This window comes from Thermobia domestica, chromosome 4, assembly GCF_964235325.1.
Source record: "Thermobia domestica chromosome 4, izTheDome1.hap1.1, whole genome shotgun sequence".
NCBI lineage: Eukaryota > Metazoa > Arthropoda > Insecta > Zygentoma > Lepismatidae > Thermobia > Thermobia domestica.
The window spans coordinates 160,904,358-160,921,087 of NC_137457.1; positions in this window are offsets into that span (position 1 = coordinate 160,904,358).

Consider the following 16,730-nt stretch of genomic DNA (forward strand, 5'->3'; position numbering starts at 1 on the left):
TAAGTGGCATAAAAATGTCCACTTACATTATTCGTTCATTTTTTGCGTATTGTCCATACAGAAAGCTATGTTGCAATTCTTCATGTCGTTACACACATCTCACATGCTTTTACCAGAACTCTTGATATTTCGTGATCAAATGATTGGAGGGGTCCGTGCCCCACCTAACCGTCTTTTTCAGGTAAATACAAAACTCGTCTAGCAACATTTTATGTCTACAATATGTGTGCAAAATTTAATTCACTTCGGTTTACTTCTTTTTATCTTTCGGGCGTCAACTTTCAAAAGTTTTGTGTGGGTTCTTTTGCCCCCTGAAACCGTTTTTCCGCAGAAAATTAAAAACCGTATTCCTTTGTTTTTTGCGTATTGTCTATACATAAAGTTTCGTTGCAATTCTTAATGTCCTTTACATACATTTGACATAGTATTACTAGCACATTTCATATTCCGTGATCAAAGGTTTGGAGGGGTCCGTGCCTCACCCAACATTTTTTTAAGAAAATACGAAACCCGTATCCCCATTTTACGTCTGCAATCTCTGTTCACAATTTCATTCACTTCGGTTCACTTCTTCTTGCCTTTCGGGCGTCAGCTTTAAAAATTTTGCGTGGGGACTTTTGCCCCCTAAAATTGTTTTTCCACAGAACATAAAAACCCGTATTCGTTTATTTTTCGCGTATTGTCCATACACAAAGTTTCGTTGCAATTCTTCATGCCCTTTACACACATTTGACATACTGTTACTATCGCTTTCGATATTTCGTGATCAGAGGTTTGGAGGGGCTCGTGTCCCACCTAACCGTCTTTTCCAGGTAAATACGAAACCCGTATACCCACATTTTATGTCTACAATATGTGTGCAAAATTTCATTCCCTTCGGTTCACTTCCTTAATCTTTCGGGCGTTAATTTTCAAAATTTTGGGGTGGGTTCTTTTGCCCCCTGAAACCGTTTTTCCGCAGAAAATCAAAAACCGTATTCCTTTGTTTTTTGCGTGTTGTCTATACGTAAAGTTTCCTGGCATTTCTTCATGTCATTTACACACATTTGACATAGTATTACTAGCACATTTCACATTCCGTGATCAAAGGTTTGCAGGGTTCCGTGCCCCACCCAACATTTTTTTAAGAAAATTCGATACCCGTATCCTCATTTTACGTCTGCAATCTCGGTTCACAATTTTATTCACTTTCGTTCACTTCTCCTTGCCTTTCAGACGTCAGCTTTAAACATTTTGCGTGAGGACTTTTGCCCCCTTAAATCGTTTTTCCACAGAACATAAAAACCCGTATTCGTTTATTTTTGGCGTATTGTCCATACACAAAGTTTCGTTGCACTTCGGTTCAGTTGTTCTTGAATTTTCCGTTGTCAACTTTCAAAATATTTGGTGAGGCTTTATATTAAACTTTCACATTATGTAACTTTTTCTTTTTATGGGATTATTTTTTGTTGCGGAGGAGGAGAGAAATGCTTTCCTGTGATATGTGTTTCTTGCCATTCACCCATTTTGAACTGCTTAAGTAAGATCATGTTGTAACTTTTGATGTCATCCAACTCCGCCACGATAATAAAATTGTCATTTTCAATAATTCGTTTTATTCTGTTATTTGCAGTTAGTCACACTGATATATTTGTTACAAAATTGAGGTTTGGTCCAACGCCTTTGGAATTCGCAACCACCCGAAGCGCCGAATTTTTTGGGTTGCCTGCTATTGCAGGAAAAGCATAATTGCAGGTTGTAATGCACTTTTGGAGTCGTGCCTACAAATATAAGTACATACTTGTAAATGTTGTTCTATAAAATGTCAAAATTCACCACCAAAAACGCATATGGTTTTAGACGCTACCAAATCACAAGTATGGCACGCTTCTATCACGTGCGTGAAAATTGGCCCAAGTCGCACTCAAATTGGCTTTTGAGAATGTTACTAAATTTAATGGTTTGTTAAAGAAAAGGTCATGATATTTCATTTTGGAATTTTAGTAGACACCCTCTCATTTCTGATTTTATTAGAGTGTTATGGAAAGACAAAATGTATTCTTGGGATGCTCCATCGATTGTCGAAAATAGCTTCTCGCTATCTATTACAGCTTTTGCTCCACAGTAATGAAAAATAAACCAAAAATTGTTGATTTCTACCGCTTCTAGTTTTATCAGTGTTAAGGATAGAAATGAAAGGTGATCTTGGAATCTTTCAGTCGATTTCCAAAAACTGCTTCTCGCTATATATTATCGTTTTTCCGCATTCAATGTTAAAGCGGGAACTTGTTTATTTCTGCCACTTTCTATTTCAATACAGTATTAAGGATGGAGTTGAAAGGTATTCTTGGGATGCTAAATCGACTGCCAGAAACCGTTTCATGCTAACTATTACCCTTTTTGGTTTACCGGATCAACGTTACAAGCAAAAATGGTTGATTTCTACCACTCCTGGTTTCTGATCCACAACCTCCTGGTTTATGATCCTCTACTAACGAACGCTTTCGAGATAATTACTTTAGCTATCAATTGCAAAAAAACAGAAGTCAAATTCAGTTTCGTTCAAGAGTTTTGTGCGGAGTAACGGACGGGATGGGCCAAAGTACTAACTGTACAATATTATTATAAATGTTATTCTGTAATCCCAATAAATAGATACATATTTCAGCGTTTTTGATTGTGATCTAGAAGGAAAGAAATGGGTTTGGGAGAGTATAGAGGTGGATATTACAATTATTATTACACTAAGATGTTTATATCTCGGGATCCTGTAAAGTTGAAGACATGAAGTCAACGCCTGTATTTGGAAGTCAACGCCTGTGGGAGTATCACCATTGATCTCAGCGACCGCGAAAACTATGGACTTGATACTAATATCGGTCATTTTGGGATATTTTTTACATGCCTCGGTATCCACCTCCCGCTGACTCCCGGACCGCATACTTGCTAGTCATCGCTAATGGAAGTGTCACCATTAATTTCAGCGACCGCGAAAACTATGGATTTGACACTAATATCGGTCATTTTGAATTACTTTTATATGTCTTGGTATCTCACCCCCTTCCGGTGACCCCCGACCCGGAGCCGAATAACGTGAATTTGGAAATTAATGCGACTGGAGTTTCACCATTGATTTCAGCGACCGCGAAAATAAGAATTCGACACTAATAGCTCAAGTGGTAGAGCGTTGGCTTTTCATTCGGGAGGTCGTGGCTTCGAATCCCGCTGCCTACCATCCTGACTGAAGTTTTCCACGGTTTCCCTCAGTCTTACCAGGCAAATGCAGGGATGGCACCTAATAAACTGGCCCTGGGCGATACCTTCCCAAATCCTTTCCATTGTTAATGTTGTTGGATATTCAATGCAAAATGGCCTCTGAGCTGTATCTGGTGATTGTTAAATAAATAAATAGTAAAATATCGGTCATTTTCTACTACCTTTACATGTCCCGGTAAACGCCCCCCTGAGACCCCCTGGTTCGAATTTCGAAGAAAACGTTTACTCTGGTCTGTAGCCTTGACCAAGGTATTCGTGACTAAAATTTGGTAACGCTTGGTCAATTTGTCTGGTTCCCAAGCCGGTTCCGGTAAAAGACCCCTGAGATCCCACTGCTTCGAAATTTGAAAAGAACGCTCCGTCTTGATCTGCGGCCTGGGCTAAGGTACCCCTGACCAAAATTTGGTAACTCTCGGTCCACTCGTCTGGTTCCCAGGCCGCACACAGACAGACAGACAGAGAAACACACAAACAAACAAACTCTTTATTTTCTTTATATTAAAATATACTTTACAAGACAGTATTCAATATGTACTTTTTATAATAATTGAGGTCATAACGAAAGGAAAATTGTTATATTTAAATAAACAGTAGAAGGGCGTAAATATTGCAAAATCTTTTTCAATACTTTTTTTATTATTTTGCTCGAAATGTCTTCATCGTTTGTTATTAAAATACTTGCCAACATATCCTCATTTTATTGTGCTAACAAACCAATATATATTGATAGTAAAATAGCTTAGATTGATCGAGGTACTGGGTCTTCAGAATTTCATGTCACTCCCCCTCTTCGTTACGAAATGTTGGCTAAACGAACAAATATATGTTGCAGTAAAATAGTTTAGAGTGATCGAGCCTTTTTTATGATGACCACAGTATTTCATGTTACTGACCCCCCCTCTTCCTTCACGAAATCCTGGCTCCGTGCCTGCAACACTGTCAGTAGCTACGTCCTCGACTAATATACATTTACAAGTACAGCTTTATTTTCGTATTTTTTCAACAGTTAACCAATTTAAAACCGTATTATAATTCAAAGTACTTATCATATTTTTATCGCAAAACAAGAATATGTAGTTAACTTCTTAAATACTTCGCTCCGCAGGAACTCGTTCAGCGTCTGCAACAAGCAAAAACAACATGCTTGGCGTCTCACAAATGACACAGGACAAAAAAGAAAAGCAAAAGCAGCACAGCAGTGCCTTATCACAGTCAGAGCTGACAACATAGTTTCGGTCGTCACTTACGCTAATAGATCTACAAGCGGTGTTCAAGAGTTATACAGTTACAATATACGTTGTACCACAGTAGCGCTACAGGCGGAATGTGCACGAACTACAAATGAATATGTTTCTTACATGTATCAGTCACTGTTGAACCCTCTTTACATTCTACACATCCTTTTTTCTCCCACTTTTTGACCTTGACAAGCAGAAGTACCAGGCTTTCCGAGTTCACAACCATAAATTGTTTGTGTACAGAGTACGTTTTCAGTTCTTCGAATTACTCTGCGCGCGAAGAATAGGGGTGATGATCGGGCTACCGAATACGGCAGCCAGAAACACCCGGTTGCAACTTTAAATGTAAAATACAAATATAGAGCCTTGACAATGTCGTGAGGATGTATATATATCTTAAAGCCTAGTGATTAATAATACCAGCCCTATGCTCCTATACCATCTTGTGATACTGGAGCAGGACGTTTGGACGCAAAGACATATACCTAAATAGGTTAATCTACTTAAATATGTTATAATGTATTTCATCACCAGAAACCAGATGATTACGTACTAAAAGCCTTAAAAATAGGCACAAATATAAAAAACTCTTAAAAAATAACTGCACAAGCTAAAATCAAGAAGTTCAGAAAGGTGAAATTTGATCCAAACTTTCTTTAAAATGCCATCTTCAAAACTCAAGTTTTCTTTATGTTATAGTATGTCCTATGGTAATCAGTCACTGAAAGTCTCAGTTGCAACAAATGCTTAATTTAGTTCTAATAAATTTTGGTGTGATACAGAAAGAAAACATATGGGTCTAATTATTTTGTTTTTAGAATGAAATATCCTAATTTCAGGAAACTCGGAGACAATGACCTGCAGATTTTTTTTTCAGCATGAATTTATTATGAGCTAAAATAAAATTTGCTGTAGGCGTCCTATAACACCCAAAGTAAACTTTGTGAAGTTACCTTTATAATATCCCTAACATAAAGGATATTCATAACTTCGTAGCAACTCATAACATTGCATTACTGCTTATTACTATGTATTGCGACAGAGTTACTTGGAAAGGAAACAACAATGAAACCAGAAGTAAACAGTGAAATCTAATGTACATATTGAATAATTTATTTTGTTATGCTACAATTACCATGACATTATCAGCGGCGTAGCGTAAGGGAACGCCTGTATGCCCGGCGTCCCCTGTTAATAAGAAAAAATACGTATTTCATTGTATTTATAAGTTGTTCGCTTATAATTATCGCAATTATTTCCACTGCAATCTTCTGGATGCGCTCTCTCACTTAGTAGCTTTACTCAGATGCACGTTTTTTGTCTTTCCTCTTGTTGTATGCTACGTTGCTTGGGCATCCAGGCCTACTGCAAGCATCGGGGTTTTCGTCTGCTTTTTGTCGAATGCGCATGCCCAACTACTTCTTTTCCTACTCCCCGTCATCCCTTCCAACCCAACATTTGCTTTAGATATAAGCGGGTGTATGTTCAAGTACGGCCAACTCTATATATTTTGAACTAAGCTATGGTTTCTGTATAGAACGTACGAGCGCTGTCAAGGAAATAGAACAAAACATAAATAGTTAGTTCAACGCCATTATGAAGCATGTCGCTTATGTAAGTGATAGTATAAAATAGTTATGCTCTAATCGTAACTAAATGCAACGTAATTGTAATCGTAATTAAAGCAAACTAATAATCTACATCATAAATACATATCATGTGCCAAGGTGTAGCCAGATACTTTTTGAGAGGACTCACACAAGCATAACTATAATGCATTTTGTAGATTCACGGTCACCGATCTAGTAGGCCACCCTCTGCCCTTAACAAAGTTTACTTGTGCTCTTCGGTATCTGGATATCTGACAATGAAGTAGGTACACAGAAATAGGCCCCCAGAGTTGCTTTAAGTGTTTTCTATTTGTATCCTCAAATGATATACACACTCAGGACCATATTCACGAACGGGCACCTGAGGTCCGCACCCAAGATGGCAAATTTCTAGGGGTGACATTAAAAAAAACGAGATTGAAGTATGGTATGCGGAGAAAGAAGCTGCCCACGAGAGAGAAATAAAGGGAATTATACTGAAAACAATATTCATACAAAAGTGGAGCTGGTTTTTCTCGTCACAATGCTAGTGGCAGAAAAGGAGCTGAGACAATTGCTTGTTGGCGTCTAAAGTAATTTACACTTTTGCTTCTGTATGCCCCACCAGGCGTGCCTGGCCACCTAAATATTTTGGCCTCCTAATTATTAAGAGTAGTTATTGATAAAAGGATCCAGAATTGTGACGATTGGACCTCCTAGCATATCTGTGCCTCTCTTCTAAACTTTAATGGCTGGTTGCGGGCCTTAATGAGAGACTCAGAATGTTAATCTCGTATTTGTGTTGTGTAATAGTATGGGATGGTTGCAAATTATAAAGCTTCTGCAAGTTGTTTAATGAACATGGCTTTACACTCCTTTCTTGTGATAAATTATTGGCTCACCTCTCCCTGGCTATGTCCTTGCGTTCTGTACTAGATTTATGCTTTTGATTAGCAACATTGATCGTTGGTGGTCAAGAAAAATTGGCTGTATAAAGATTCCTTTGCGTTGTGATTTGAAATGAATATTTGTTTTATTGTTTTACTGTAGTATGAAGAAAATTGCATTTATAACTAAGAGACACAGCTGTGGAAAGTGTTCGGCTGCTACAAGGTATAGTACCTTACTAACTTTTGGCAAATGATGACTACGATAACAGTACCAGACACAAATTTAATTGATCTTTTGTTAACAACTACTATATCTCGGTTGACTTACGAGCAGCGCTGCTCTCTGAAAGGGATACGACCTACCCCAAAGCATTCCATAGAAACGAAAACTATGCTTCGAATTCCGCTTCGAATTTTAAAATTCTGTTTTCACGGTTAGTGAGACCTAGTTACCTGCTTTCCGAAAAAAATGGCATTGCTTCTGTGTGCAATCGTTTTGTCGCAAAAAATTCGAGGAATCGTCAAATTTTTAAAAATTGCCATTTTTGGGTGCCATTTTCTCGAAAACACCATCTTTTAAAATTCTGAAATTTTGTCAATGGTTCAACTTTACATGAATAATAAACACACCAAATAGTTTACTTGAAACGGCCCAACAATAGATCCTGATGATCTACAAACAGCCTGAACTATTACCTCACTGATGAACTGGAATGCTCCAGACAAAATCCTAATAAGTGTGATGTCATTACAGTGGTCGAAAATGGACAAAAAGTTAAAAAATCGAAAGATTTTCTTACGCGTACTATCAAAGAAATTTACGGGCTGTTTAAACAGATCAATCCCAGCATAAGAATGGTCACTAGAAATTTTATACTATTCGACCAAAGTGGGTCAGTCCGCAACCTGCGAGGGGGGTCTTTGTGTTTAGTGCAAATTTTAAGTTAACTGCTACTGCGTTGCAACAAATCAAAGGAGCAGCCTATATTGAAGCTGTCATGAGTGACCTATTTCCATTAGTAGTATGATTCGTATAAAATGACTGCTGTCTTCTTCAATAATGTGGTGGTTGTCATGGAGCAGAAGGAGTAAGTGTGGAGTCTATTGATCCTGATGAAAATGAAAATATTACATATGCCATATGGGAAAATAATGATCTTGCTAAAAAAAAAAAAGAAACTGTGACACTCTGCTGCTGGTTGAAACTAAGAATTTTAAATCATGAATACATCGAGAAAATCCAAAGAGAATTCATTGCTACCGAAAAGTATCCTGTAAAATTTCAAGATATAAATTCTATTTTACTGCATGTGGACTTCCTTGAAAACTGGACTGTTATTCTGCTAAGTGAAATTCAGAATAATCACTGAAAAACGATCAAATCTTCATCGTTACGGCAGTGGTATATTATTATGAAACAACTGACAGTTTTGCTGTAATAGGCGACGACAAAACACACGATTCCGCTCGTACTCATAACCATGGATGAGATTCTAAAAATACTCTAAGAAAAGCAAAAATATAGGTTTTAGAAAAAGGTTCGAATACCTGAAGATAAGTGTCTAAAATTCACCAAACAGTTTCAGTGATTTCTAATGGTGCTGCATCCCAATTTAAAAATTGCTTTCAGATGTTCGAGACGCAGACAGGTCCGATAAAGCAGTGGCTTTTCAGTGAAACCGGCCGTAGCAAGGGTCTCAGCGACGGTATGGGGGGTACGAGGGAAAAGGTATAAAGAATGTCGCAACACGGCATAACCTGAGGCAAGAACAGATTCATAATATTAAAACTGGAGGAGAATTCGTGAGTATAGTGCAAACACAAACTCCGGGTATTACTCTCTATTTGTTGTCAAGAACCGAATTGGACAATTTTCAAAAAAGTAATAATAAATAAATAAATAAACAAAAATAAAAAATGGGAAAGCGTGTGACCGGCAACTGGTGTTCTACGAAGTTATCTTTGGCTTTTATGGCAGTAACGGGTCACCGTGGACTAACTTCGTGCTTTCCCCAAAATCGAGCTTCTGCAATTCAAAGTGTAAATTTAAGAAATCTGCAAAAATGAACTTTTGTTACATGCATACATGATAACCAGTAATGGATAGGAGAAATATTATCAATAAATTATAAATTACATGAAGTTGAAGTGTTCTTTATGTTTCCACATAGACCTTCATCAGGGTACAGGTTTCCAGAAAGGCATGAGAGAAGTGAAAATACGTGTTTTGTGACTATCGACAACGTACTAAGAGTTGTGAGTGCACCAACACTTATTGGAGCATCTGCACGGTTAGATGCTATTAGCGAGCAAGACACTAAGCAAGCAAATAATTACTTCAGTGTGAAAAAATCAGTGAAATTTTATTTTCGAAAACCATTTTAAGTATGTAAGTTTAAAATTTGTGTGTTTCGTAATCGTAATTTTCATCTCTGATTACATCGGTTTAAGAAAACGGAGGAGGAGTAGGGGAGGTTCATTTTACGATTTCAGAAAGCCATTTTGATCAAAAGAATAAAAAGCAGCCAGGAAAAACATTTATTCTTTATTTAATGAATGCGAACCGCACACGTCATCAAATTGTTGCACAAATTGTTTTCAGTGTTGCCAGTTTAGTTAATTCATCAATCATTGGTCGAGAATGCTATTTGGTGTGTTTATTATTCATCTAAAATCGAACCATCTGACAAAATTTCAGAATTTTAAATTATGGTGTTTTCGAGGAAATGGCGATTTTTGAAAATTTGACGATTTCTCGAATTTTTTTTGGGACAAAACGGTTGCACAAAGAAGCGATACACTTTTTTTCGGAAAGCAAGTGGAAACAGAATTTCAAAATTCGAACCGGAAGTGCTCAAATAAAATCGCAAACTTCGACTTTTCAGATAAACTGACGTTCATTTGTTAATATATGTACAAAACGATACGCATACGCAACTAAACTATAATAAAATCTAGTTCATTATATCCCTATGTACACCCATGGGCAAAAAAAATGCGCGTGTACTGTAACTCACGATTTTTCGCAATTATTCCACTTTCCTTATGTTTATGGTTTAAATTCAGTTATTAGTAAGTGGAGATAATAGAAAGCAATCCACCTAAGGAGATATTTCCAAAAAATATAATAAAACAATAAAAATATAAGCAAAAAACAAAATTATGTTCGGTTGTGTGTATACTGGCAATAATGTTTTCGAGGGATTTTTTGCAGAGCAGAGCACGATTGCAGAGAGAATAACAGAATTCGTATGGGAAGAGTTGAATCAAGAAACTGGAAAGTGGAGTAAAATATTGCATTTATTGGCTTAAATCTAGGGTGTAAATTGTCTGCCAAATATAAATTAGTTTCTGTAACCAAGACGTTGTACGTAAATATAGAAACAAAGAGAAAAACTGTTCTCTTAAGTTTGGAAGTGACATGCTCTATAGCCATGAGTAATTATTTGTCAAGGAAACGACAGGCTCCATAAGGTAGTCTGTGTGGTCAAGTGGTTAGCTTGGCGGATTGGTAATTCTTACACTGTTTTGACACCAGTTCGAATCCCATCCGATCCCATCCAATTTTTTCTTTACAAAACATTGTTAAAAGTGTATGTTTTTGATGTTAATAAGAATTTAAACAATATAATAAGGAAATAACTTTTTGTTTCCTCTGATTACGTATTTATTTAGAATTAGTGTACTATTAGTAATAGCGAATGCTTTCAGTTTATGCTGTTGTATAGCTTCATTTCTCATGCTCTTTTCTTGAAAAGGAAAAAACTAATTTGTCTCCAATAAAGTATGGAAAATATATATAGACAGAAAAAGACATCTTAGTATCAAACGTGATTTAACGTAATAAAATAAACAAGTTACCCGTTATTAAAACAGAAAACTATAGAAAATTATTGAATTTGGTCTTCTTTAGGTTTTCAGCATGCTATATATATTCTTTACAAGACTATACTCTATAAGGCAAGATCTGCGATCATACCCACAAATTTAGCTAGTGAGTGACAGATGTTTTCGGAACAAATATTTTACAGTTTTAGGTGCATGAAACACCAATAGGCCATGGTCTCGACCTTCGTTGATTCCACATTATTATCCGACATATCATAGCAGGTAAAAAGCAGCATCAATCGGCAAGAAGAACTGCAAGTTGTGGTCTTAGTCTGTTTTTGATGCTTCGATCGCCTAGCACGCCTGTCTATACCATGGCTCATACGTCTATCATTCAGTGCAGGCACGTATCCAACAATTCTTTTCGGAAGGGGCCTACACGAATCCTTGTAAGCACGTAATTCTAATGTTTCAAAAATATCAATAATAGTAATAATAATAATAATAATAATAATAATAATAATAATAATAATAATAATAATAATAATAATAATAATAATAATAATAATAATAATAATAATAATGCAACAGTTCTGTATTTCTCTTAAACGTTTCTTACTTTTCATTTATGAACCTATCAAACTGCATTGTAACACAAACGAAATCAAAAAATATTTTCTAGAGACATGTAAGGAAAACTGTCTGCTACCTACATCACATAACAAAAACAGCAAATGGTACGTTCTAATACAGTAATGTTATAAACAAAAGGGAAACGAAATTGTAATCCCGTTTAAAAGCGTTCTTTAATTCCACCTGGTATCAACGACATTACGGTATATTCTTACAAGTAACACTTCCCAAGTGTAACACTCCGATTTTGATAAAATTTGACAGGTAGATACTACACATAAAATAAACTAACACATGTTTTTATTTTCTATGATAAAACGGTTTTAGGGGGCAAAAGCCCCACCCAAAATTTTGAAAGTTGGCGCCCGAAAGGCAAAAATAAGTGGACAAACTGAACGAAATTGTGCACAGATATGGCATACGTAAAATGAAGGAATACGTGCTTTGTATTTTCCTGGAAAAAAGGTTAGGTGGGGCACAGACCCCTCCTAACCTTTGATCATGAAACATCAAAAGTACTAGTATCAATATGTCAGATGTGTGTAAAGGACATAAAGAATTGCAACGACACTTTGTGTATGAAGAATACGCAAAAAAAAGAATGCGTTTTTTTATTTTCTGCACAAAAACGGTTCTAGAGGGCAAAAACCCCTACTCAAAATTTTAAGAGTTGACGCCTGAAAGGCAAGAGGAAGTGAACTGAAATGAATGGAATTGTGCACAGATATTGTAGACATAAAATGAGGGAATACGGGTTTTATATTTTTCTGAAAAAAAAAAAAAAGCCGTTGAGTGGGGCACGGACCTTCTAAGCTGGTGATTACGAAATATCAAAAGTACAAATAAGTATACGTCAGAAGTTCCTAAAAAGTATGGAAAATTGCAACGAAACTTCGTATAGGAACAATTTGCAAAACAATAAATGAAATGTGTTTTAATTTGTACTGAAAAACAGTGTTGGGGCCTAGAGCCCCTCCGAAAAAAAAGTAAATATTACCGTAAAAGTGCAGGAAGGAGTGTACCGAAGGAAATAAAATTGTGTGTAGATATTGTATAGACTGTATGTAAAATAAGTACTTTCGTGTTTTTAAGATGTCCCTATCAATTTTGGCACATCAACACGAAACAGGAAATTAATCGGCACGTGTTTTTGTTTATGCGGGAAAATATTGTTGCCTCGTGAAATACTATAAAATACGCTATACTGTTTCTGCTTGTTGTTGATCTGCCAAATTTGAAGAAATCTGATGGAGACACTTGCGAAACACGAGAGGCTTAATTTTTATATCAAATATCTACAGACGATTTCACTCGCTTCGGTCCACTCCTTCTGACACTCAACGCCTTGGTCCACTCAACAATTTTCTTTGTTTTCAGGAAAATATGAAACATGTATTCCCTCATCTTACCTCTACAACATTTGAGAACAATTTCATTCGCTTCGGTTCACTCCTTCCGACAGTCAACGCCTTGGTCCACTCAGCAGTTTTTTTTCAGGGAAATACGAAACACGTATTCCCTCATCTTACCTCTACAACATTTGAGAACAATTTCATTCACTTCGGTCCATTTCTTCTTGCCTTTCAGGGGTCAAATTTCAAAATTCTGGGTGGGACCTTTTACACCCTAAAATCGTTTTCTCGCAGGAAATAAAAAAGCCGTATTTGTTTAATTTTTGCTTATTGTCCTAACACAAAGTTTTGTTCCAATTCTTCATGTACATTTAGGCACTTCTGACATACTGTTATTAGCACTTTTGATATTTCATGATCAAAGGTTTCGAGGAGTCCGTTCCCCACCTAACCGTTTTTTCCAGGTTATTAATGATACGTTTATTTATGAAATGTGGTTGAGAAAATTGTGCAAAAAGAACGCATACCATACAGTAAATTACACCATATATATTTTTTTTTTCAGAAAAATTATTCATATACGGTGGAGATTTGTTAATAAAATATATATCTATAAAAAGTAAATAAAATCGTCACAGCTTTATTTCTTGAGAAAATTGAATTTTTAAAATTTTAATCTTTCGGTAAATTACCCTTACTTTTAGGTGTCGAAGGATATAAAATTCGAAAGATAGTATCTTATTAAAACATTATGCCTAGAATACGGTCCAGATACGTAGAACAGTATGGCCTTTATTTCAGTGCATGTAAAAGCGTGACGAATCAAGAGACGAATAGATGGACAGACGTTGAAAAATCATTTTTTCGATATGTAGGAGCTTTTGAAATCATTGAATTCTGGTATTCGGTTTTTATAGGTATCACCATACTTTCTTCTTTCGTCGCTCAAATGAGAAAAAGAACAGGCCTACACCGACATGTAATGTGATAATTTGTAATCCAAAAAATTTAATTTGTTATTTTTAATGTGTTGTCAGCTAGAAAAAAAAGCTTATGCATGTTACATCATTTTATTATCAATTTTTCACGCTACTATATAATTCGGAAGAACGATACGATTACAGTTCATAATATTTTCATCGCATCTTTTGGAAGCATTCGTGTTCCTCACAAGTAGAGCTGTAAAATTTAGTTTTGTTTAAAGAAAGCATTCTTTATTTCTTACACAGACCTATGATTGCAAATTGTGCTTGTGGATATGAAAGAAAGGGAGAGAGAGAGAGACAGACAGTCAATACTCTAAAACGAAACACACACATATAAACACTAGAACAGTGTAGAACAGTAATTTAACATCAGCTCTTTTTTTCTTCATGACAACGAGCTATCGCTGTGACTGTGGACTGTGTTCGTCGCGCTGTGTGTAAGGCTGCAGGTCGCGCATGTTTTTTTTTCTGTTCCTGACTCACAGACACACTCGCATTGAGTTGAAGTTACTTCTGCTCTGCAAAACGGAGAGGGAATAATTTAAGCATACCAAACCATAAACTGAAAACAATAGCTATTAGTAATAGTAAAATAATTCAGAATAAATACGTCATCAGAAAAAAACAAAAAGTTATTTCACTATTATATTGTTTCAGTTCTTATTCACATAAAAAATATACACTTTCTACAATGCTTTGTAAAGAAAAATTTGGATGGAATCGGATGGGATTCGATCTCGTGTCAAAACAGTATAAGAATTACGAATCCGCCAACCTAACCACTTGACCACACAGACTACCTTGCGGTGCCTGTCTTTTTCTTAACAAATCAATGCTCATGGCTATAGAGCAAGTCACTTCCAAACTTAAGAGAACAGTTTTCCTCTTTGTTTCTATATTTACGTACAACGTCTTGGTTACAGAAACTAATTTATATTTGGCAGACAATTTACACCCTAGATTTAAGCCAATAAATGCAATATTTTACTCCAATTTCCAGTTCCTTGATACAACTCTTTCTATACGAATTCTGTTATTCCCTCTGCAATCGCGCTCTGCTCTGCAAAAAATCCCTCGAAAACATTATTGCCAGTACACACAAAACTGAACACAATTTTGTTTTTTGCTAATATTATTATTATTTCATTATTTTTTTTGGAAATATTTCCTTAGATGGATTGCTTTCTTATATCTCCACTTACTAATAACTGAATTTTACCCATAAACATTAGATAAATGGAATAATTACGAAAAATCGTGAGTTACAGTATACGCGCATTTTTTTTGCGCATGAGGGTACATACCACAATAAGAATTATAACTATCTGTCTCCATAGCTGAATGGGGCAGCGAAGTTGACCATTTTCCATGTTTTCTAAAATTCATAACTTGTACTCCCTATCTTTGATTGCCCATTACTTGGTGGAAATTGTTTTCCGACAAAACAAAATATACGGGTCATTTGAAAACATGTCTAGTTGCTATAAAGAAAGGTTCAACAATATCTGAGATGATGATTGTACATTTTGGGGGACTGAGAGGATGGTACAGTTTTTTTGGGATGTTACGAATACAAAAATACCTTAAATATAAAAAATTACTCTTTTCTTTATAATAGCACTATCTTATTATAGATTTCTCGCTCTACTAAATGAGGATTCGAACTTATGAAAAATCAATAAAAACTGTATTCTATAACCATATCCGCCCGCTGCAGGGAACAGTTGCTTTCCCGATGGATTTTCAAATACATATGAAAATTTTAAATTTTCTTATTCACACACAACAGTTAGTGAAATTAGCAGTGAATGTAAATAATTGTTTGTTACATTAAATATTATATGGTTCTAGGTATCTGTATTCGTGACATGCCTTATATGTCGGCCCTTTTGTCCCCTCGCCCCTGTAAAAAATCCCGTGGGAGTTACTATGTCTAAATTTCCCTTTAAAATTCACTTATATACTACATATGCATCTATATAGCAACTAGTTCTTAATAGAGATAAATATATTTATGATTACAGCTACCAAAACGATTAAACTAATCGAGAGCCGTAATTAGTAGACACTACTTTACTTGGTTAGTGCATTGCATACATGACAATGACACCCAGCATATCAGAGAATGTTTCATATTGTGAATAGAAGAATTTACTTCGAAATATCGCATACTGCAGCTAACTTAATATTACATAAGAATTTCGATAGTCGAAAAGAAAGATCAATTGAGACTTGCTAATTTGTCCTGTATAACCGAGTCCTGTAACCAAGGAAGAGGAGTTAAAATACCTAATTGCCTACAACAGCTCAAGTGCCAAACAATAATTAAGTGCACTGAGCAATTACAAAGAAGAGACGGTTATTATTCCGCAAAACTGTACAATTGTTATTCCTCTTGCTTAATGTAACCAAGTAAGTTGGTTAACACCTTTTGCTCTTTTTCTTGGCAACTAAAATCAAGAAGGTATAATGTCATTGACTTCCCGCACTTGGACATGCTCGTCACTGGTGTTGTGATATGATGATGGCCAATAACCAGCCACAATTCACCGAGCTCAGCGAGCCATGAGTAACCAAGCTGGCAACTCCCCATAAACGTCACTACATCTTTTCGCGGGAAGCAAACGACATTATATCTTCCGTACTATAGTAATCCAGGAAAAGGCAAAGTGTACTTTCACTGAGTACTGCTCGGTCACTATTTGGCTACATGATTTCTATCGTAGTTTTAACCGAAATTCGACTACTAGCAGCTAAGTTTTCATTTAATCCTTACTCTGCACACGATAAAAAAATCATATGGACCCGTGGTGTGAGTTATTAGTTAAAATTTATTAGTGATTAGTTACAATTTTAGACAATGCCTTTCATTTCAAAACAAGACAATACTGCGTAAATTCTAAGGGAAGAACTGACACCAGTGCTTATAGTGTAAGTCTTCGTACATATACATATAAGC